Here is a 21,827-nt window from a genome sequence, read left to right as displayed (position 1 = left end):
ATAGCCTAAATAGGGGAATATCCTAAATAGGGGAATAGTTAAGAAAATTATGCTCCACCTGATGAAATACTATTCAGATATTAAATGATGTTTCTGAAGAACTTTTAATGACAGCAGAGTTCATGCTCCTAAAATAATGTCAAGGGGGAAAAAGCTGGTGTGAGTGAAAATATCCATCTGTGTCTAACTGGACAGTAAAATTTTCATGGCATAGTCCACAACATTAGCAGTGGTTTTCTTTGGGTGGTATAATTATTCTTCAGAGCTTCCTCAATGAATGCCTATTGCTTTTATAATCACGAAAAAATTAATTTTTTCCTTTTAAACTATGAAGAAACCATCTGTTGTGTGACCCAGCAGTTCCACTCCGAGGTGTATACCCGAAAGAATTGGCAGCAGGCACTTGAGCAGACACTTGTGTGACAGTGTTCACTGCAGTGCTAGTCACAAGAGCGAAAAAGTAGAAACAGCCCAAGTGTCCCACCGATGACTGGGTGAGCAAAATGTGGTCCCTCCATGTACTGGACCGTGGTTCACCATAGGCTGGTATGGTTCTGAGGCACACGACAGTGTGGATGAGGCTTGAGAGCACTGTGCCAAGTCAGGTAAGCCAGGCACAAAAGGACAAACACGATAGGATTCCACCCATATGAAATTCCTAGAGACAGAGGGCACCAGGGGCTTGGGAATGGGGATCGGAAGTTATTGCTAAATGGGTACAGAGTTTCTGTTTGGGGTGATGAAATTTTGGAGGACTTTCCTGGTGGTCCTGTGGTTAAGACTCCGCTGACAGTGAAGGGGCATAAGTTCTATTCCTGGTTGGGGAATTAAGATCCTGTATGCCCTGAAGCACAGCCAAAAAGATTGAAGACAGAAAAGTTTTGTGAATAGATAATAGTGATGGTTACACAAGATTTTGAACATAACTAATGCCGAAGAATTGATGCTTTTGAACTGTGGTGTTGGAGAAGACTCTTGAGAGTCCCTTGGACTGCAAGGAGATCCAACCAGTCCATTCTGAAGGAGATCAACCCTGGGATTTCTTTGGAGGGAATGATGCTAAAGCTGAAACTCCAGTACTTTGGCCACCTCATGCGAAGAGTTGACTCATTGGAAAGGACTCTGATGCTGGGAGGAACTGGGGGCAGTGGGAGAAGGGGACGACCGAGGATGAGATGGCTGGATGGCATCACGGACTCGATGGATGTGAGTCTGAGTGAACTCCGGGTGTTGGTGATGGACAGGGAGGCCTGGCGTGCTGCGATTCATGGGGTCACAAAGAGTCGGACACGACTGAGCAACTGAACTGAACTGAACTGAACTGAAGTAATGCCATATAATTATACACCTACAAACTGTTAAATAGAAAATTTTATAATATGAATAATTGTTGTTCAGCTGCTAAGTGCTGTCCGACTCTTTGAGACCCCATGGACTGCAGCACACCAGGCTTCCCTGTCCTTTACTATCTCCTGGAGTTTGCTCAGATTCATGTCCTTTGAATCGGTGATGCTATCTAACCCATCTCATCACAGTAGAAATAGTCAGAAAAGACAAAACTGTGTTGGCTGATTGGGCTGTGTATTTGCTTTGACTGACAGTGGCTGTCAATCATGGTTCGTTTATCTCCATTTTTGTGTTTCACTTTGACGCCACAAATACCCCTGTGCTGTACATGTGTGGTTTTGAAGGTTTTGGGTGCCAGGCTCAGGTCCAGATGATGGAGCAGGGCGTTCATGTGCCATCTAGGAGAGTTCAGGAGATTTATAAAGGGAAAGGTGTTACTCTTCATCTCAGGCCGTATATTGACTTTTTGCCAGGGAGGAGAAGGAAGAAAGGAAAGGTTTGGTGATAACTGGCAGCCCATAACAGTTCTGGAATATTCAAAAGTATTCTGGCAAATCAGACAGCCCTTGAAGAAATACAGCCAGTGCATTTTTGCTTCGGAAATTCATTTGGCAGCAAGAAGTGCTGAAGGAAGAGCTTTACTTATGTTCTCTGCTTCCTGATATTTAAGGAATTCATTTCACTTGCAGCTTCACAGGAGCGCATTTTCTCTCCCTTGTGAAGGGGAGGCGGCGCCTTGCCGAGACACGAGAGAGGGTGGGTGGTGGAGGCTGCTTTTCCTAAAGGTGACTTCTTAGCCATCCATCTAAAAACGCTTATGGAAAGGAAGCAGTTGGGGTCAGCCGGGATCTTCAGCAGGCAAGCAGCCAGATCCCTCTCAGGGGAGTTTGAGGTGTCTAGACATGATGCTTTTGAACTCTGGATGCATTTCCAGATCATTGTTCAGCTCTTCGCTGCTTCTGCTGGAATTTACACAGTTCACAGAGGTGTGTTGGACGAACGCTCAGCTCCCTTAAGTCAACTGAACAGCTGAGCACTTTTCTGTTCATCAAAGAGTCTTGTATCTTCAGTATGCCTTCCCTGAGATTTATTTACTTACCTAAGATGACTCTCATTTTCTTTTTCTCTTAGCTTTCGGAGTAAGAGCTAGCTGAGCCTGTGTGTGTTACTTTTCTGTTTTGTTTGCGGCAGACCCTGATATAGTACAGTCTTCTTCTGTGTCTAAGTGGTTATTGATGTGTTCAATATAAAATATTTATTTTTTTGTTTTGGAGTTATTTCTCCTTCAGTATTAATATTGAACGTTCCCATCTCTCCATGTTTGGCTTGAGGAGAAAACATGCTTTGAGTATTTCACTTTCTCATTGAACAAATATTGAGGATTTGCCTCTCTTCAGTTCTCAGCCCATCCAGCAGTGACAGGCTCTCAGGCTCTGTCCTCAGGGAGTTTATGTCCTGGGGAAGCAGATGGATAGGTACATTTCAGAGTCAAAGGGGTTGTGCTATCAATAAGCACAGGGTGTGATAGGAGCCCAAGAAAGGTGTCTAATTTAATATTGAGCGATTGGGAGGACTTCCTGGAGGAAGTGACATCCACAGAGTCCTTTTTTTAAATTTTTTTTTTTTTTTGATGTGGACCACTTTTAAAGTCTTTATTGAATTTATTACAGTATTGCCTCTTCTTCTTCGTCTTCTTTTTTTCTTTGTTTGTTTGTTTGTTTTGGTTCCAACACATGTGGGATCTTAGCCCTCAACCAGGGATCAAATCCACACCCTCTACATTAGAAGGCAAAATCTTAATCAGTGGACCACCAGGGAATTCCCCCACATTGAGTCTTGAAAGATGATAGGAGTCAGCCACATCAAGTGTTGTGGGGCTGCACAAAGTGGAGGAGGCCAGAGGTGAAAGGGGACATTATTCATTTGGGAAGATTTAAGAACTTCAGTGTGAGAGTAGTGTAGCCCATAAGGGAGGGTCAGGGAGGGAGGGTTAAGAGTGAATATTGGAGAGGTGGGTAGGTACGACCTGAAGGTCACAGGACTTCCAGTAAAAATGTAAGCACAGAAATAATTTGATCAGATTCTAATTTTTTTTTTCCCACTCTGTGCGGTCCTGTAGGATCTTAGTTTCCTGACCAGGTAGCAAACCCATGCCCCCTGCAGTTGAGTCCTAACCACTGGACTGCCAGGGAGTTCCAATTTTAATTCCAGATTTTAATTTTAGCAAACTTACTCTAGCTGGAGACACATAAATAAATAAATACGTGTGTGTGTGTGTGTATACGAGGTAATATAATTATCTAAGAAAAATGGCCAGATTTTAGTCATTGGGCAGTTTGGTTGATGAGTTTTGGCAATCGTATACACTCATGTTACCACCACCCCAAACCAGATATGGAACATCTCCATTCTTTCAGAAAGTTCCTTCATGTCCCTTTCCATTCAATCACCCAACTTTCCCCCGCCCCAACCCCTACCCTGGCCACTTCCCGACTTTTATCTCTAGTTACGTCTTTCTTAGAGTTCCCATAAGTGATGTCACACAGTAGAGGCTCTGTTGTGTCTGACATTTTTTCAGTCAACATAATTTGAAAGTCATCCACATCATTGCATTTGTAAGTAGAAGCTCCTTTTTATTGCTGAATTAGTTATTGTTAAGTTAGTTACTGCTGATATCATTGTATGAATGAACCAGTCTTCAGTTGGACATTTGGGTTGCTTTTAGTTACTGGTTTTGATAAATGAAGGCGCTATAAATGTTCTTATGCAAGTCCTTTTCTGGGAGAATTCTATTTTATTTGTCTCGGGTAAATAACAGTGGGATTTCTGGGTCTGCTTATCTTCTAAAGAATATATATGAGTTGAAGGGCAACAGGGAGGCTATGGTGTATGGTCCAACTGAGAGATGAAAGTGTCCAGAAATAAATCCTGGAGGTGGAGCACGGTGAATAAAATCCCTGTACTGAGGAGCTGAATAAACAGGAGGAGGTGATGAACCAGATGGAGACAAGAGATGAGAGGCTCACTGGCTGTGGGAATGAATGGCGGTGTTTTCTCTGAGCCAGTGAAGGAATGCAGGAGGGGCAGAATTGGGGGGGGGACAGGTTTCAATGGGGGCCGTTAAGTTTGAGATACTTGGCAGAGGAGGGAGGGCCGAGAGGCCATGGACTCTGTGGAGGGTGGAAGAGCAGTCTGGCCAGCAGGGGAGGAGCAGACAGTGGTCACCGTGGAGACGGTAGCGGAGGCCACGGGATAGAGGAGATGGCTGGGAATGGGAGAAAGACCCGCCTGAGACGGGGAGAAGATGCGATAACCTGCCACCCGTGGTGCAGCGCTTGGTTTCGGAGTGTATGAAAGAACTGCTTACTATCAATAAGACAAAGATGACAGTCTCCCAGAAAATGGATAAATGGTGTGTGTGTACTCTGTGCAGACATGTGACAGACCCGCTTGGATTTGTGCTCAGGAGCAGAATTCCTGCCCTTCTAGAGAGGACGTTCGTTATTATTAACAACCTCCATAGAAAAACAGTTTGTTTGATGCTGTAATAATACTGAACGTCCTCCCTAGAAGGGCGATAATTCTGCTCCTGAGCGCGAATTCCAGTGGGTCTGTCACACGTTTGCACAGAGTACACGCACGCCAGGGTTAACAGCGACACTGTTTCTATGCACACGAATTGCAGGCAGCCCAAGGGCCCACCAGCTACAGAATGAATGAACTCTGTAGAACAGGATGCATGAATCCCACCAACAAATGGCAACCCACTCCAGTGTTCTTGCCTGGAGAATCCCAGGGACGGGGGAGCCTGGTGGGCTGCGGTCTATGGGGTCACACAGAGTCGGACACGACTGAAGCGACTCAGCAGCAGCGGTCATGTTGGGGGAACGGAAACAAGCTGCAGAAGAACACGTGACACATCTTAAACTTGAGTGATGTATCATAGATTGCTTAAGGAGTCACGTCCAAACACAGTAATATTGGGGGAAAATGTAAAATTGGAGTTGTGGTTTCCTCCAGGAGTCCCTGCTCTTATCTGGCCAATGATGCTTTGTTTTCTTGATAGACGCTGAGTACTTGAGTGGTCATGGTGTGTCTCTCTGCCTTTTTTGCATTGCTGGGTGATTTTAAAAGGGTGGGAACCCAGGACAGAACCTTGGGGGCACCCACATGTACGCAGTGGAATTTAAAGTGTTCATTTTTTTTTTGTTTTTGGCTGTGCCGCATAGCTTGTGGGACCTTAGTTTGCAGACCAGGGATTGAAACCTGGGCCCTCAGCAGTGGAAGTGCAGAATCCTAACCACAGGACCACCAGAGAATTTCCAATTTAAAGTGTTCTGACTCTGACTTACAGTAAGAAATATTTTCTGTTCCACATATACACATGTAGACAAGTTCCAACAAGATGCAGAAACCAATGTTTAATGAAAGGTTTTTATTCTTTCTTAGGGGATATATCCTAGTAGTTTCTATTTTATTTCATTTTCTTAAAAAAAAAAAAAAACTTGGGTTGCAACTCTCTATGCCAGTGGTTCTCAAATGGGAGTGATGCTGGTTTGATGATGTCTGGAGACATATTTGCTCTGTGTGACTGGCATCTGGTGAGTAGATACTTGGGATGCTGCTAAACAGCTTCTAAGGCACAGGGTGGCCCCCACAACAAAGAACCATGTGGCTAAAATGTCAGTAACACCAATGAGAAACTCTTGAGTTGATTGCTTGAAGGTTGAAGACTTACAGTTTGAAAAGCAGTGATGGAGGCAGGGGAAAAAATGCATCAGCCAGATACAAGGACAAGCAGGAGCGTGTGTGGGACTAGGAAGTGGAGACAGGAATAAAGGAGGTCGGTCTGAAATGTGCTGGTGGAGTTTGGCAGCTAAGACCAGGCTGGTGTGAGTTTTGCCAGAGGTGCGGGGAGGGAGGCCAGAGTTAGCAGAGGGGAGAGAAGATGGCAGAGACATCTCTAGAAGCTTGGCTGTGGAGGAGAGAATGATAATTAGAGCAGATTGTAGGTTGGAAGCAGGATGGGTCTTGGCACATTCAAGTGGTGTCGGAGGGGAGGATGGTAGAACAGTTTGAGAGCATGAGGGGAGAGTGCCTGCCTGGGAAGTCAGGAGTGGATGGAGTCCCAAGCAGGCTAGGAGGGAGGGAAAAGGGTGCAGAGGAAGAGGAGCATGGGGCGTGGAGCAGGAAACTGAAGGCATTCTTGCTTCATTCCTCTGCGAAGCAGGAGGTGAGGCCATTTGCTGAGAGTGGAGAGCTAAAAGGCGGAAGCGGTGGGTTCCAAGGTTTGCGTAAGGTGGAGGAGGTTTGAAAAGACCGTTTGAAGGGCCTGGGAGAAATACTGAGCAGGTGTTCTGGGCCGCTCTGAGGGCCTCTTGAGAATGAAGACCCATGAACCTGTTACACCATCAGCTTTAGCAAATATGTGGTTTTTTCCTTGGTGTTGACTGACCTGGAGATGGGCACAGAGGAGGTGATGGGATTTGGCTGGGTGAGTGTATATGGAGCGGAGCAAAACTGAGATCCTTGGCCAGTGAGTGGTCAGTGGAAAATGGAGGAGGAAGGAGATAGAGACAAAGGACTCAAGAGAAGTGGGAAACAGAGGGACCAGCGGATTGGAGCATCAGGTTAAATGGGGGCGTTGGTGTAGTCAGTAAGGCTCTGAGAGAGGTTTGAAGGGAAAGGAGTTTATAAAGGATGAAAAGAGGTGGAGTGAGGTGTTTGGAGGTCTGGCTAGAGGTGGAGCAGTTCTGAGTGGTGATGGGAAGGTCCAGGATGGATCTTTGGGAGGAAAGCAGTAATGCAGAGAAGAAGCTTACAGAATAAGGACAAGGAGTCAACTAGGCAGAGTGCTTGGGGACTTCTAAGGCTGCTCAGAATGACAGCTGGACTTGGCGTCTCAAAGAAGATGAGCCAGGAGACAAGGTCTTCAACTGATGGGAGAGAAGGGCTGTTAGGAAGTGTCACCCAAGGGTGGAAGCTCTTTGTTTGGCTTTGCGGAAGAAGAGGGTACAGTGTGGTGCCATCAAAAGTGGCCATTTCCGCCAATGTAGGAAGAGAGGAAGAGAGGCTGGGGCAAGAGGTGGTTCCAAGGGGTGTGGGAACAGGAATCGAGATGGGAATCAGGATGGCGATATGGGTCTAAGATTGTGGGAAAGGATGGCTGGGGGCAGGAAGGAGCTTCAGCTTGGTGTAGGGCAGAGAGGCATGATGGGAACAAGTAGCCGTGTGGTTCTCTAGCTCCCCTGGTGGTTGGGAGGATCCCGTCTCCTCTCTGGAAGCAATTTGGGAAGTGTTCTGCTGGACCGAAAGTGATGCTCTCCTAATTTCTGACCTGGAGCGAGTTGGCTATGCCTTCTGTTTTGTGAGTGCTGCTGCTGCTAAGTCGCTTCAGTCGTGTCTGACTGTCTGCGACCCCATGGACGGCAGCCCACCAGGCTCCTCTGTCCACGGGATTCTCCAGGCAAGAAGAGTGGAGTGGGTGGCCATGTCCTCCCTTTTGTGAGTGATGAGCCTCTAAAGAGGATGGGGAATCCATATAGCTAGGACTTGGCACTCAGAGGTCTTTATGGCATCTGAATGTTTTATGGTCCTTTGACTTTCTAGAGGCCTGTCTACTGGAGATGTGAGTATTTCTAACTGCTTTTTTTCTTTCTTTCTGGTTTCTAGAAAACAGGAGCACAGGAAGACCAGCTCAGTTCAGTTGGTTTAAGGGTTCAGTTCCATTCAGTGTCTCTGTAAAGTGGTTTTCTTGCAGGAAGGGGGACCCCCTTCCAGGGCCTGAGAGTGGGCTCTTGTCTAACACTTGGAAATGAATTGTCCAAGGAGACATATGAGCTGACAAAGCAAAAGATTTTATTGGAAAGGTGCCTGGGAGGAGAGTGATAGGGTAAGAGAACTCAGGAGGACCGCTCTGCTACGTGGCTCGCGGTCTCGGGTTTTATTTTGATTGGATTAATTCCCAGGTTGCCTTTGGCCAGTCATTCTGACAGAGTCCGTCCTGGTGGCGCATGCATTGCTCAGCCAAGATGGATGGCAGCGAGAAGGATTCTGGGAGGTGGTCAGATACAAGGTGTCTCCTTTTGACCTTTCTGGAACTCTTCTGGCTGGTGGTGGCTTACTAGTTTCTTGTTCCTTACCAGGACCTCCTGTCATGGAGAAGGCAGTGGCACCCCACTCCAGTACTCTCGTCTGGAAAATCCCATGGATGGAGGAGCCTGGTGGGCTGCAGTCCATGGGGTCGCTGGGAGTCGGACACGACTGGGCGACTTCACTTTCACTTTTCACTTTCATGCATTGGAGAAGGAAATGGCAACCCACTCCAGTGTTCTTGCCTGGAGAATCCCAGGGATGGGGGAGCCTGGTGGGCTGCCGTCTATGGTGTTGCACAGAGCCAGATACGACTGAAGTGACTTAGCAGCAGCAGCCGCCTGTCATAAAATAACTCATGCAGATGGTTACTGTGGTGCCTGGCCAGGGTGGGCAGTTCCAGGCAGTGCGCTTCTCCTAACAGTGTGAGAGCCATGTCTGGTTCTCTCGGCAGCGAATAAACCTTTCCTGTTACAGCGAATGGAGTTCCGCTGGGGAGTTGCAATGCATTTTCCTTTAATGGCTTAAATGAAGTGTTGCCTTTTTCCATGAAAGTTTTATATATTTGACCTATTTAATTTTTTTCTTTCAGGAAGTAAAAGATGGCATCTTCTTACCTCTCTTCCAGAAAAGAGAAACATTGGATTTTTTGGCAAGGAAATAGTATGGGTTCTGTGGAAAATTGATGGGCTTTGAAAATGAGAAAAATGTAGTCTTTCCCCCCCTTTTTTTAAAAAAAAATCAAAGTGAATTAAAACAAATGATTATTTTAATGGAACTAGGTATGACTGAGTGGCTTTCTTTCAAAAGCTTTAGTATCAGGATGAAAGATTATGCTTTGAATGCTTCTCCTGTGTTTTTCCTAAAAATATGAACATTTCTTCTTGGAAACAGCACTGGAATCTGTAACAGCATTTAATTAACAGCAGCCTCCGTCAGTTATCAAAGAATGGTGTTACTGAGTCCAACCTCTGTCTGCTCACTGCATGACAGACCAATAATCGGGAGATAGGTGTTGAGGCAAAGAATAGCAACTTTATTTGGAAAGCCGGGCATCCGAGAAGATGGAGGAGTAGAGTCCTAGAGTACATCTTATCAGGGTCTGGATGCCAGTTTCCTTTCTGGAACAGAGGAGGCGGGGCGTAGGTGGTGAGGAAGTAAAGTTAAGTGGCCGTAAGTCTTGCAAAATATCTCCTGGTTGGCCAGCCTCGGGGAGGGGATGTGGGGATGAGTTCATTTCTTCCTTCTGGCAGCCATTCACAGGTGGGCAGGGTCAGAATGTCTCCCTGTGAGCCTAACAAAGGCACTTTAGTTGACATTCTGGCAGAGGGGCAGGGTTCCCCACACAGGCCGTTATGCATGCTCATAGCTACAGACAGCGTCCTTTTAGTGGCTGTAGTAACAAAAACAGCAGAAAGCAAAGGCTGAAGGAAACAGATCCAACATGGAGTCAGGTTTTGCTCTTCCCTGTTACAATGATGGTTGAAAAAAATTGAGTAAAAATTGTATAGAAAGACTTCACTGGTGGCTCAGTGGCCAAGAGTCTGCCTCCCAATGCAAGAGGCATGGATTTGACCCCTGATCCAGGACGGTCCCACGTGTTGTGGAGCAACTAAGCCTGCGCACCACAGGTATTGAGCCTGTGCTCTGGAGGCTGGAAGCTGCAGCTGCTGAAGCGTGCGTGCCCTCAGCCTGTGCCCCACAAGAGCAGCCACTGCGGTGAGAAGCCCGGGCACCACCGCTGGAGAGGAGCCCCCACCTGCTGCAACTAGAGAGGAGCTGATGCAGCAGCAAAGGCCCAGGACAGCCAGAGATAAAGAAATATACATTAAAAAATTAGAAAATAATATACAGGAAGAGCTTACTCAGTGCGAAACCTCAAATTGATTTGTTAGTGTAAGAAAATGGCAGAAGAAAGAAAAGTAATTAAAGCATGAGAAACGGAACCAAAGGAGAAGCGAGATCTTGGAGAAACTCCAGAATGGGCTTTTAAAGGCCAGGTTGAAATGTTCAGATGGGGGAAATTACAGAATTTTTAAAAAAGTTCTGGAGTTGAGAAGGGATGGTAGAAAGGAGATGCCTTTGAAGGCATAAAGGGGAAAGAGATGTTTTTTTCCACTGGAATTGTGACTTCACATAAAAAATGAAAACATGTCAGCTCCTGATTGTAGAATTCTGTCACTTCATTTTTTATTTCCAGAATGCTTTAATGCAGCATATTTTCTCTACCTTAACTATGAAAACAGACTCCTTCTTACAAGTAGTTTTTCTTCTTGTTTCCAAAGCAGTGTGTTCCAAGATCCGTTGTGCCGAATGGTGTTTCAACAGGCTGTTCAAAGGAAATAAGGAACCTTGTGTTCAAATACGTTTGAGAAGTGTTGTGTTAAAGCAAGTTAAACAGGTTTATTTACAGCACAATTTTTCAGCGACTTTCATATCAGACATGCATCTTTGAATTTCTAAGATTGGGTGGATCTTTTAAATTTCTAAATAACCATTCCATCTCTTGTTTCTTTCTGGTATTCTGGTTTTGCTGTAGGTAGCAATGTACCTAGTTAGAAATTTTCACTTCCTTGGACTCCTTTGACATTAGAGGTGACCCAGTGCTGGCCAAAATAAGATGTCAGTCAAGTGTCTGCAGGGCGTGTCTTCCAAGGAAAGCCATTGCTTTCTCGATAATCAAGGTACAAGGACACTGACACACGCCTGTGCCATGGTCTGTTCTAAGCTTTCCTGCTGGAATGAGCTCTAGCCAACTTGCACCAGGAGAACAAAAGCCACGTGCTAGGCGTGGCCTATCAGGAAGCTGGAAGCAGTTCTTGATGGCTTCCTGAAGCTGCCCCACGGGCCTTAGACATTCCATCTTGGGCGAATTGTTCTGGTCGAAAAATAAAGGCCTATTTGTTAAACCATTGAAGCTGAGTTTTTATGACCTATTGTTGTTCAGTTGCTAAGTTGTGTCCAAGTCTTCGTGACCCCATGGACTGCAGCAAGCCAGGCTTCCCTGTCCTTCACTATCTCCCGAAATTCGCTCAGTCTCATGTCCATCGAGTCGGTGATGCCACCCAACCATCTCGCCCTCTGTCTCCCCCTTCTCCTCCTGCCCTCAGTCTTTCCCAGCATCAGGGTCTTTTCCAATGAGTCGGCTCTTTGCATTAAGTGGCAAAAGGATTGGAGCTTCAGCTTCAGCATCAGTCCTTCCAGCGGATATCCAGGGTTGAGTTCCTTCAGGATTGACTGATTTGATCTCTTTGCTCTCTGAGAGACTCACAAGATGTAGCTGAATGCAATCCTAATTCATATGAGGGTAATGTAGGAAGCAGTCTTTGAACTTGTTTAGACTGTGGGGACTTCTTTTGTTTTTGAAACTGTATGGAAGACCCTTTGGGAAATGCTGTCTTTAAGAAGAGAGGAGGGAGGGGTAAATTAGAAGTTTGGGATTGAGATGTACACACTACTGTGTATAAGACAGAAAAACAGCAAAGATCTACTGTATGGGACAGGGAATTATATCCAGTATCTTATAATAACCTATAATGGAAGAGAATCTGGAAAAGAATAGATTTACGTATATGTATCACTTTGTTATATACCTCAAGCTAACACAACATTGTAAATCAACTATACATATTTTAATTAAAAAAAAGGAACAAAAGAATATGGATACAAAGGTAGTCATAGATATTTAGCCCTTTTTCTACAAGTATGAATTTTCTGATGTTTTTTTGTGGAATATATGTTTTGAATTTTTTTTTTTCTTATCTCTGATCAGATGGTACCAGAATTCCATAAACACAGACCTGATAATGGATTGACTTTTGAACAGTAGTTTTTATATTTCTATCTTCTCCTGTCAACATCTTTTGGTACCTTCAAGTTAAACTTCCAGTCTTGATGGAGTTATGTGGGCGTGAACTGTGTATTCTGGGCGTTGTTGTGCAAGTCGGAGGTAGATGCCAGGGCGTGTGTCATCTGAGTCAAGAGCAGAGTATTGGGGCGTGGGGAGGGGTGGTTCACACAATAATTATTGGCTGGCAGCATGCAGATAAACTTTTAAAAGTCACCTTGATAAATGAGTCATTCCTGAAACTCTCAATTAGTGGTTTTTCCGCACCCTCCTCCCAGCCCCAGGCAGGTTAAGATAGATGCCAAATGAACAGGATGCTTTGGTTATGTGTTGCCTGTTTTTTTTTTTTTTTTAAATCAGTACCTCTGAATCTGTAAGGACCTGAGTGCTCATTTTTCTGTAGGGTTTTCAATAACATCTGCAAGTCTGTTATTTTTCTTAAAGATTTTGTGCTTTAGGGTAGAGGTGATGTTATAAATGTAACTAACGTGATCTCATCCCTCGGGAGTTTCATGACCTTATTTTACTGGTTGTGGCTCATGTTTAATTTATTCTCTCTCTTTGTTCTTCATGTTGATTATGAAGCATAGCCCTTTGGGGCTTTTAAAACGTTTCACCCCTCACCTGTGTGGCTTCCTCCCAGTTCTTGAACAAGGGTTAGGGGTTGTAGTGAATGAGAGGAACTCCGAGGCATGAACATACAAAGATATGCGAATTCACAGGTGCAAATCTCTGCTTTCGTACAGCAAGTCCCCTACATACAAACCTTCAAGTTGCAAACTTTCAAAGGTGCAAAGGTCAGGTGTGAGTGAAACTGCAGCTTGCCCTCCATCTCCCGTTGCTGATGACCCTTCAGCTCTACCATCTCCCACCTCCTCTCCCTCCTCCGGTCAGTAGCTCTTCTTGCCTGTTCACTTGGTGCCAGCCCCTGTAGGCAAGCTGCTCTACTGTCCTACTGTACTGTAGGTATTGTACTCTAAGATTTAAAATGTTTTCTTTACTTTTTTGTATTTGTGTTTGTTTTTGTGTAATATTTGTGGGAAAAGTATTATAAACCTATTGCAGTACAGTGCTATAAAGCTGATTGTCTTAATTGGATACTTACGCTAACTTTGTTGGTGCCTGTGTGCTCAGGCATGTCCAACTCTTTGTGACCCCATAGGCTGTGGCCCACCAGGCTCCTCTATGGAATTTTCCAGGCAAGAATACTGGAGTGGGTTGCTATTTCCTACTCCAAGGGAAGCTTCCCGACCCAAGGATCGAACCCACGTCTCCTTATCTCCTGCATTGGTAGCTGGATTCTTTACTGCTGTACCACCTGGGAAGCCCTCGACTTTCTTGAATTTATGAATAAATTGGACTTTCAGAAGCATTCTGGAAAGAAACTTGTTTGTATGTTAGGGACTTCCTACAGTAAGTGGAAGGAATTCCTCCATCATCCATTCACTCAGACTCTTATCCAGATAAGGTGTTTCTGGTTAATTGCTTCATACAAAATTGCCAGAAGAGCTGAATTAGAAGAGGCTGGAGATGAAGGGGCAGGCAGGTATACCGACTGCTGCAGGAATGATGGTTACAGCTTAGGGGGTGGCCCTGGAATGATCACAGGAGAAAATCAGCCAGCAGGGGCCGTTTCGTGAAGTGCTGTCCTTCTGTCCCTTCTAAACAGGCTGAGAGAGTTGTATTAGTACAATCGTAAAGTAGTTAAGGTGACCCTGGGCAGCCAGGAGAAGCAAATTTGACACAGTTTGTTCAGTTTATGAAGGCAGAAAGGTATGTAGGGTGGTTTAGACTCAGTTATTGGGAAATTTTACCAAACAAGGATTCAATTTTTATTTGTTTGGCTGCAACGGGTCTTAGTTGCAGCACGCAGAATCTTTGGTTGTAGCATGTGGGATCTAGTTCCCTGCCCAGAGATCGAACCCAGGCCCCCTGCGCTGGGAGCACAGTCTTAGCCACTGGACCGCCAGGGAAGGCCTCAAGCAGGGATTGGAGAGTGCAGATTCCTGTGAATAAGGAAGCATAAAAGATTTGTTTTAAGGGAAGCAGTTAAGTAGTTGGTGGCCAAGTTTTTCTTTAGGAATTAAAAAGATTCCGTGGTTGAAAATATCTTCTAAATATTCTAGAGTTTCTCTTACATATAAATGGCCTTGGTTCTGATGATAGTTGAAGAAGTTTTAGGTTCAGCTTTTGTAAAGAATACAGTTTTAATCTACTTTATTATTTTCATTCTTAAAAAAATTTTTTTTATTGGAGTGCTGCTGCTGCTGCTAAGTCGCTTCAGTCGTGTCCAACTCTGTGCGACCCCATGGACTGCAGCCCACCAGGCTCCTCCGTCCCTGGGATGCTCCAGGCAAGAGTACTGAAGTGTTTTTACTGGAGTAAGTTGTGTTAAGTTACAATGTTGTGTTACAATGTTGTGTTAGTTCAGGTGTACCACAAAAGGACTCATTTGTGGCTCAGCTGGTAAAGAACCTGCCTGCAGTGTGAGAGACTTGGGTTCGATCCCTGCATTGGAAAGATCCCCTGGAGAAGGGAAAGGCTACCCACTCCAGTATTCTGGCCTGGAGAATTCCATGGAGTCCATGGGGTCGCAAAGAGTGGCCACGACTAAATGACTTTCACTTTCACACGTATTTATATATCCACTTTTTTAAAGATTCTTTAGTCCCCCTCCTCCAACCCTGAGGCATTTTATTTTTATGTATTACATCCCTGGAAAAAGAATCCAAGGATTTTCCCTCCTCTGTGTTTTTGTCTTGCTTTTTCAGGGTCCGTGATGCTGGCTGAGGTTGTCAGTACAGTAAAACCAAACTGATGGAATGGGAGCAGATTGTTCCGCCATTTTCCTTGATCCTTGGATTGTACATCAAACCTGGGGCTGCTCACTCCACACTTGCTTAGCTTGCCTGTGAGGTTCACAGCAGTTATCCCGGCCCATGATCATCGATGATTTCAAATTCACCAGTGTAACCATGCTTCATCATCACAGTTAGAAAGCTGGTGATGGCTTTGGAGCACGGCCTAATAAGTACCTGGTGTTTGCCTCTCTTTTCAGTGTTGTTGATATTCTTGAAATATCAACAATGGACATTCATGTGCACCATTCTGGCGGCACCGAAAGATGACAGAAAGAGATTCTTTAATTTTAATCTGCTATAGATATCCAAGGTCAGTGACTCAGGAATGGTCCAGAATTTATGGCTTTTATTTCATCTGTGGTTTTGTATATGGTTGAGGTTGTCCCTTCTTTCTCCTGCTGCCCACTTCAGTACTGTTCATACGTTGGATTAATAACTTCTGCTTGAGAGTCGCATTCAGAGTGCTCTGTGTAACACTGTATCCACACTGCTCTTCAAGCCAGTTCATGAATCTTTACAGTATGCCTGTGTATTTTTCCTTGTCTTACATCACCCTGAGTCCTTGGGTGTGTTGGCTTTCTGAATATGTTTATGGCAAATGAGTTGAAAATTTTCATGACCTCTTACTTCTGTCATTCAGAATTTGTAGTAACTTTATGAGGAAGTGAGCTGAAATTTTAAATTTATTCCAGAGTTTCTCAACCTTAGCACGATTGGCATTTGGGGCTGGGTAAGTCTTTGTTGTGGGGGGTGTGATGTGTGTGTTGTAGGATGTTGAGGAGCATCTCTCCACACACTAGATGCCAGCAGTCTCTGCCCTAGTTATGACAACCAAAATGTTTCCAGACATTGCAGATATCCCCCGAGAAGCCAAAGTATCTGAGCTGAGAACCACTGGTTTATGATAGACAAAGAATGGCTTTTTGTTATTTTAAGAAAATGAACAAGCAATTGGAGACTGCTAACTGTAGGACAATTCCAGCATCAAGCGAAGTGTACAGAGGAAACATTCTTCAAAGAAAACATAGGGGAAAAACGAAATATAATACTATGTGATAAAGGCTATCATAGATATAAAGATGAGGGAGTGGTTACCTCTGCAAGAAGGAGGTCAGCAGAAGCACGGAAATGGCAGAGAGGAATGAGGTGGCGATGGTTTTCACAGCAGAGAAGTCCCTCACGAATGAAGGGTAAATGACCCTATTGCAGCCTGCCTTACTGTGCTGCTTGTCCCAGCACAGGTGTTAGTAGCATTCCTCTTACTCTCAGAAACGCTCTGTTTTGAACAACACACGGTCGCTCTGATAAGAGCTTAGAGACTTGAACACTCATGGACAAATGATGTATTTGAGGTGTAATTCATCCTCTGATTTGTCAGAGTATAGTTTGGGGGTGGAAGGAGATGTAAAGAATGGCTGGAGATGAAGTTGGGACAAGAGGCAGAGGGCCCTGGGAGATCTTGGATGCCGTATTATGGAGATTGGACTTGCTCCATACATTCTAGGAACCATGTCGAAGCTTCCACATGAGGCCGAGTGTTAGGAAGACAGCCGCAGGGGAGATAAGCTTTCTGAGCCCTTGAGAAATTTCAGTGTGATCCAAATGGGCTGTGCATCTTCCAAACACTTCCCCTTAGAGAAAATAGTTACCCCGAGAAGTGATTCTTGGCCACATTTTACTTGGTTGCATCCAGGTTCTGTTCCTGAGTCCAAGCTCATACTGCTCACTGCACAATAGGTCAGTAAATCGAGAGACAGGGTGTTAGGGCAAGGAATAGCGACTTTATGCAGAAAGTCAGCAGCCTGAGAAGGTGGTAGACTCATGTCCCAAAGAACCATCTTCCCCGAATTAGAATTCAGACTGAAAGGAGAGGGTGTGGCAGGTAGTTGCAACTTCTTGGTGCAGGAATCCTGCTACCCAGGTAGGTCTGGTCACAGTGTTCCTATAAACCACCACCAAGACAAATGTTATTCTCTATTCTGTAACTTTTTATCTCTGTATGAATGGAAGAGTGTTAATACCTTTAAAGGTCAAGTCTGGGAGGCAGAGCCTTGAAAAGGGGTTGGCCTGTGTATTTCAGGCTGTAGGCAACATTCTTTTGCAAAAGGTGCAGACTAGGCACACAGAACAGAGCGCAAGGGTTAGAGCTAATGGAATAGGTCCCATATGGAGTCAGATTTGTTACCTGTTACAGGACTGTTTACACTTACGTGACTTTCAACCGAGTTTCTTTAAGAAATAAGGAGGCTTACAGCGGATTCATGTAGATTTTTCTTCCTGACTTATGAACGAAAAAGTTTCATTCTGTTACTGAAATTTGAATGAATGGCAACTGTTTGAGAGAAAGAGGGAATGAGAATGAGTTATCTAATTCAGTAGTTGGCAGAGTACGCCCTGTGTGTCAAATCTAGCCTGCTGCTTGTTGTCAGTAAAGTTGTATTGGAACAGAGCCATGGTCTTTCATCCATTATTGTCTACGGCTGTTGAGTGCTACAGAGGCAGTGAGGAGTTGTCCCAGATGCCCAAAGCCTGCAGTGCCTAAAATTACCATCTGGCCCTTAAGAGAAAAAGTTTGATCCAACTGAATAAGATAACTGTTCTTGTGAAATCACCAAATCACTGAAGTATTTTTCACATCTTCACTCTGGCGAAGATACTTTCCAAATAGACTAAATTAGGCTGCTTCTGGTACTTGTGTTTGTTCCAAGTGAGGCTTGAGTTTGCAGTCCTACAGTAGAAATGGTATTATCCAGGATTTTACCTGAGAGAGCCATAATGCTCTAGAGCTTGGCGTTGCTGTCTTCCAGGAACTTTCGAATGAGCTCGCACTGCCTGCTCCTGAGCCCGTGCTGATGGACCGCCTGCATGCCGGGGCTGTGCGCGTACCAGGGCTCACTCCATCCTGGAGGTCTCTAACACTGCTGCCCCATCGGCTTTGGAGCGTGTCTGGCAGCGTTTCTTTTTAAACTCCAGAGTTAAAGCCATGAAGGACCAATATATTTCACACTTCCAAGTTTTTTTTTTTTTTAAAGAAAAGTGTTATTTTACATGAATTTGTGTGATAGAGAATATTTTTGGCTTTTAAAAATACAAAAGAAAAAAAGATAGTATTTGGTGGCCTCATGCCTTTCCTCCTCACAATCTTCCCGTCTCCCCTCATTTTAATGACGATGTTTATTTGTTTACTGCCTTTCAAAGTGACACTTGTACTCTGATTCCTAACAGGTTACACAGCGGTGTCGGGTAGAAAGAGGACTTCTGAAGAGACAGCCAGGGACAGCTAGCTATTCACCAGAGACAATGTTAATTAAGCAAAACTGGTGGCCTCCTGTCCCCTTTCCAGACTGGATAGCTTAGTTTATTTGTGGGATTTGGCTGCTTGCCTTCAAGGATTCTCCAATAAAAGGAGAGTGATTACCCAGGGAAAGCAGTTCAGATGAATGCAGAATGCTTGCTCAGTCCCTTGTGGTCTTTGCCCCTTGTTCTTTCTCTGTGAAGTGTTCACGTGAGGGTTTCCTTCATCTCACACTTGCTCCTTCAAAGTTCCAAGTGATTTTGATCCCCTGTGAACCCCTCACATTAACTGCTTGAGATTTTTCTGGAAATTCCTGGTGTCACTAAAAATAGCTTCTGTTTTGTGCTCGGAAAAGTTCTTGCTGCTGATGGCTGGTAGCTGTATCTTCAAGTTAAGGAGTTTGGGCCAGATATGGGTGCGTTTGTGAGACGAAGAATTCCACCTGAAAGGAATTCCCTGGCAGTCCAGTAGTTAGGACTCAGTGCTGTCACTGCCGTGGACACGGGTTCGATCCTTGGTGGGGGATCCATGACCCCACGGACTGTAGCTCGCCAGGCTCCTCTGTCTGTGGGATTTTCCAGGCAAGAATACTGGAGTGGGCTGCCATTTCCTACTCCAGATGGCAAGGCCAAAAATTAAACAAAACAAAACAAAAAACCGTCAGTCACACACAAAAGAGCATTCCACCCCAGCAAGACGGAGCTAGCTACACGTGAAGCCAGCTGGACTGGGGCCTAGGTCACTGTGACACTCCGGACACTGACGGCCCAGGCCCTTGTCTGCCTTCTTCTCTTTCCTCCCACTTTTAAACAATTAATAGAATTTTTACAGAGCACTTTTGGGTTGACAGAAATGCAGCTGGCACAGAGAGTTCCTGTATACTCCCCACGCCACCCCCACAATTTCTCTATAATGAGCATCTTATTTAATGTGGTACATTTGTTACAAGTAGTGAACTAGTATCGATACCCTATTAATATGTTTAGTTTTTGGCTCTGCCATGTAGCGTGTGGCATCTTAGTTCCCCGACCAAGGGCTGAACCCTTGTTCCCTGCAGTAGATGCTTGGAGTCCTAACCTCTGGCACCAGGAAAGTCCTGTTGATACCCCATAATTAACTAAAGTATATAGTTTGTTCAGATTTCTTTATTTTTTTTAGCTTCCTGTCCTTTTTCTGCTCCAGAATCCCATTCTAGAGACCACATTTCATTTACTAGTCTTGTCTTGACTGTGACAGTTTCGTCAACTTTGTTTTTGATGACTTTGACAAGTTTGAAGAGTGCCGTGAGATATATTGTACGATGCCCCATGCTGGAATTTGTTTGATGTTTTCCTCATGATTAGACTGGGGAGGTGGGTTTTGAGAGGAAGAGCACAGAGATGAAGAGCCATTTTCATCCCATCACATCGAGGGGGCACGTGTATGAACGTGGTTTGTGACTGTTGCTGTTAACTTTGATTGCCAGGCTAGGAAGTAGTGACTGTCAGTTTTCTCTGCTGTGACGCTTCTCTTTTTTCCACCCTTCTCATCCTGTGCTCTTTAGAAGGAAGTCACTATGTGCAGCCTACACTTAAGTAGAGAGTTATGCTCTACTTCCTGGAGGGAAGTGTATCTACATAATTTATTTAAAATTCTTTTGCATGGGTGATTTATCTGATCTCCATTTAATCATTTATTCATAGCAGTGTGGAATCCTGGGTTTTTACTTTTAGCTTTGGGTTATGGTCCAGGATTACTTTATTTTGCTGCTAAAATGGTTCCAATGTTGACCTCTTTCAGTTGGCTTCTTTGTCGTCTTAAAGCGCCCCCATCCTGTGGACTTTTTTGTTTGTTTTGGAGAGCTTCCTTACTTTCTGGCACTAGGAGACCCTCCAGGCTCCTCTTGTGTATTTCCTGCTCCCGTCCTAGAATCAGCCGTTTCTCCAAGGAGTCTGGGTTTCTTTTACTGGAGAATGGCGTTAGAAACCAAGATCCAGGTGCTAGGTGTGCTTGTTGCTAATGGGGTGTCATTTCTTTTAGGACTTTTCAGCTGACAGAAGAAAAAATTATTTGTGTGTGCTAAGCTGTATGTGTGTGTGTGTGTGTGTAACCATCTGTATCTGTACATGAGTTTGACCCTAGTTTAACATTACTGATATCTCCAACTCTAATACATCACCATATGGATCACTCTAGACTCATCCTCTTGTTTATCTGTAAATCCTCAGTTTAACAGTGAGAAGCTTGGATTTAACCTTCTGACATTTGTTTACTTAACTGTTCAATTCCATCGTACATATACAGCAGTATCAGAATTGTAAATGGATAGCTCTGTGGGAAACAACTTTATCAAGCAGAATACAGTGCTCAGGTGTAGTTTCCTTTGTCTTAAGTCTTACAGACTTCACTCATTTCCAGAGTTACTTAGGTGAGCACCTCTTCCCACTCCCTTCAGTGAGGCCGTTTATACATTTGTAGTATAGTTAGATTCTCTTCTCACGATCTGGCTTCTTTCCTGAAATCCCCTGACATCCTGAATGATTTTCTTTCTTAATTTGCATACACCAAGCTACGTTGTTTGTATTGCATGTTCCTTGGGTTTTGACAAATGCATGTTATATCCACCATTATGGTGTCAGACAGAATGCTCTCACCACCTGAAATGCCCTGTGCTCCATCTGTTGGTTTCTCCCTCTTTCCTCCCAAACTATTGGCAACCACTAATCTGTTTGCTTTCTCCATAGTTCTACATTTTGTTCCTTCTGTTATAAAAACTCTTTGCCTGGGCATTCCCTGGTGGTCCTGTGGTTAGAACTCTGCGCTTTCACTGCCAAGGACTGGGTTCAGTTCCTAGTCGGAGAACTAAGGCCCCATAAGCCACATGGCATGACCAAAAAACCTAAACAAATGAACAAAACAGAAAACCTCTTACATTTGCATCTCTGAAGTGAATTTCCACTGAGGATGAGCAGTTGCTGGGAGCTTATGGTCATCATCCTGCTGCTCTGGGAGGTACAGGAATGTGGACTTCTCTTTGGAATAAAGCAGTGGATAATTAGGATAATGTGTTGGGGGATAGAAGGATAAATTGGGAATGTGGGATCAACAGATCACACTACTGTATATAAAATGGAGTGAAAACACAAGGACCGACTATATAACATGCTGCCGCCGCTGCTAAGTCACTTCAGTCGTGTCCGACTCTGTGCGACCCCACAGACGGCAGCCCACCAGGCTCCTCTGTCCCTGGGATTCTCCAGCCAAGAAGACTGGAGTGGGTTGCCATTTCCTTCTCCAATGCATGCATGCTTGCCAAGCCGCTTCAGTCGTGTCCTGTGGACAGCAGCCCACCAGGCTCCTCTGTCCACAGAATTCTCTAGGCAAGAAGACTGGAGTGGGCAATCAC

General features: G+C 44.7%; 1 protein-coding gene and 1 long non-coding RNA gene across 2 annotated transcripts in view; both read left to right on the top strand.

Annotated features, from left to right (window-relative positions):
- The window catches only part of OSBPL10 (oxysterol binding protein like 10), a 342,133-nt gene that overhangs the window by 47,691 nt on the left and 272,615 nt on the right, over positions 1 to 21,827 (top strand). The window lies entirely within an intron of this gene.
- The window catches only part of LOC132658200 (uncharacterized), a 40,694-nt gene that overhangs the window by 16,525 nt on the left and 2,342 nt on the right, over positions 1 to 21,827 (top strand). The window contains exon 3 of the long non-coding RNA XR_009597481.1: positions 1 to 21,827. This exon is cut by the window's left edge and continues 8,537 nt beyond it. This is a non-coding gene — a long non-coding RNA (uncharacterized LOC132658200).

This window comes from Ovis aries, chromosome 19 (genome assembly GCF_016772045.2).
Source record: "Ovis aries strain OAR_USU_Benz2616 breed Rambouillet chromosome 19, ARS-UI_Ramb_v3.0, whole genome shotgun sequence".
Taxonomy (NCBI): Eukaryota; Metazoa; Chordata; class Mammalia; order Artiodactyla; family Bovidae; genus Ovis; species Ovis aries.
Note: the sequence above shows the minus strand (reverse complement) of the source record. Positions and strands in the feature narration are given on the sequence as shown.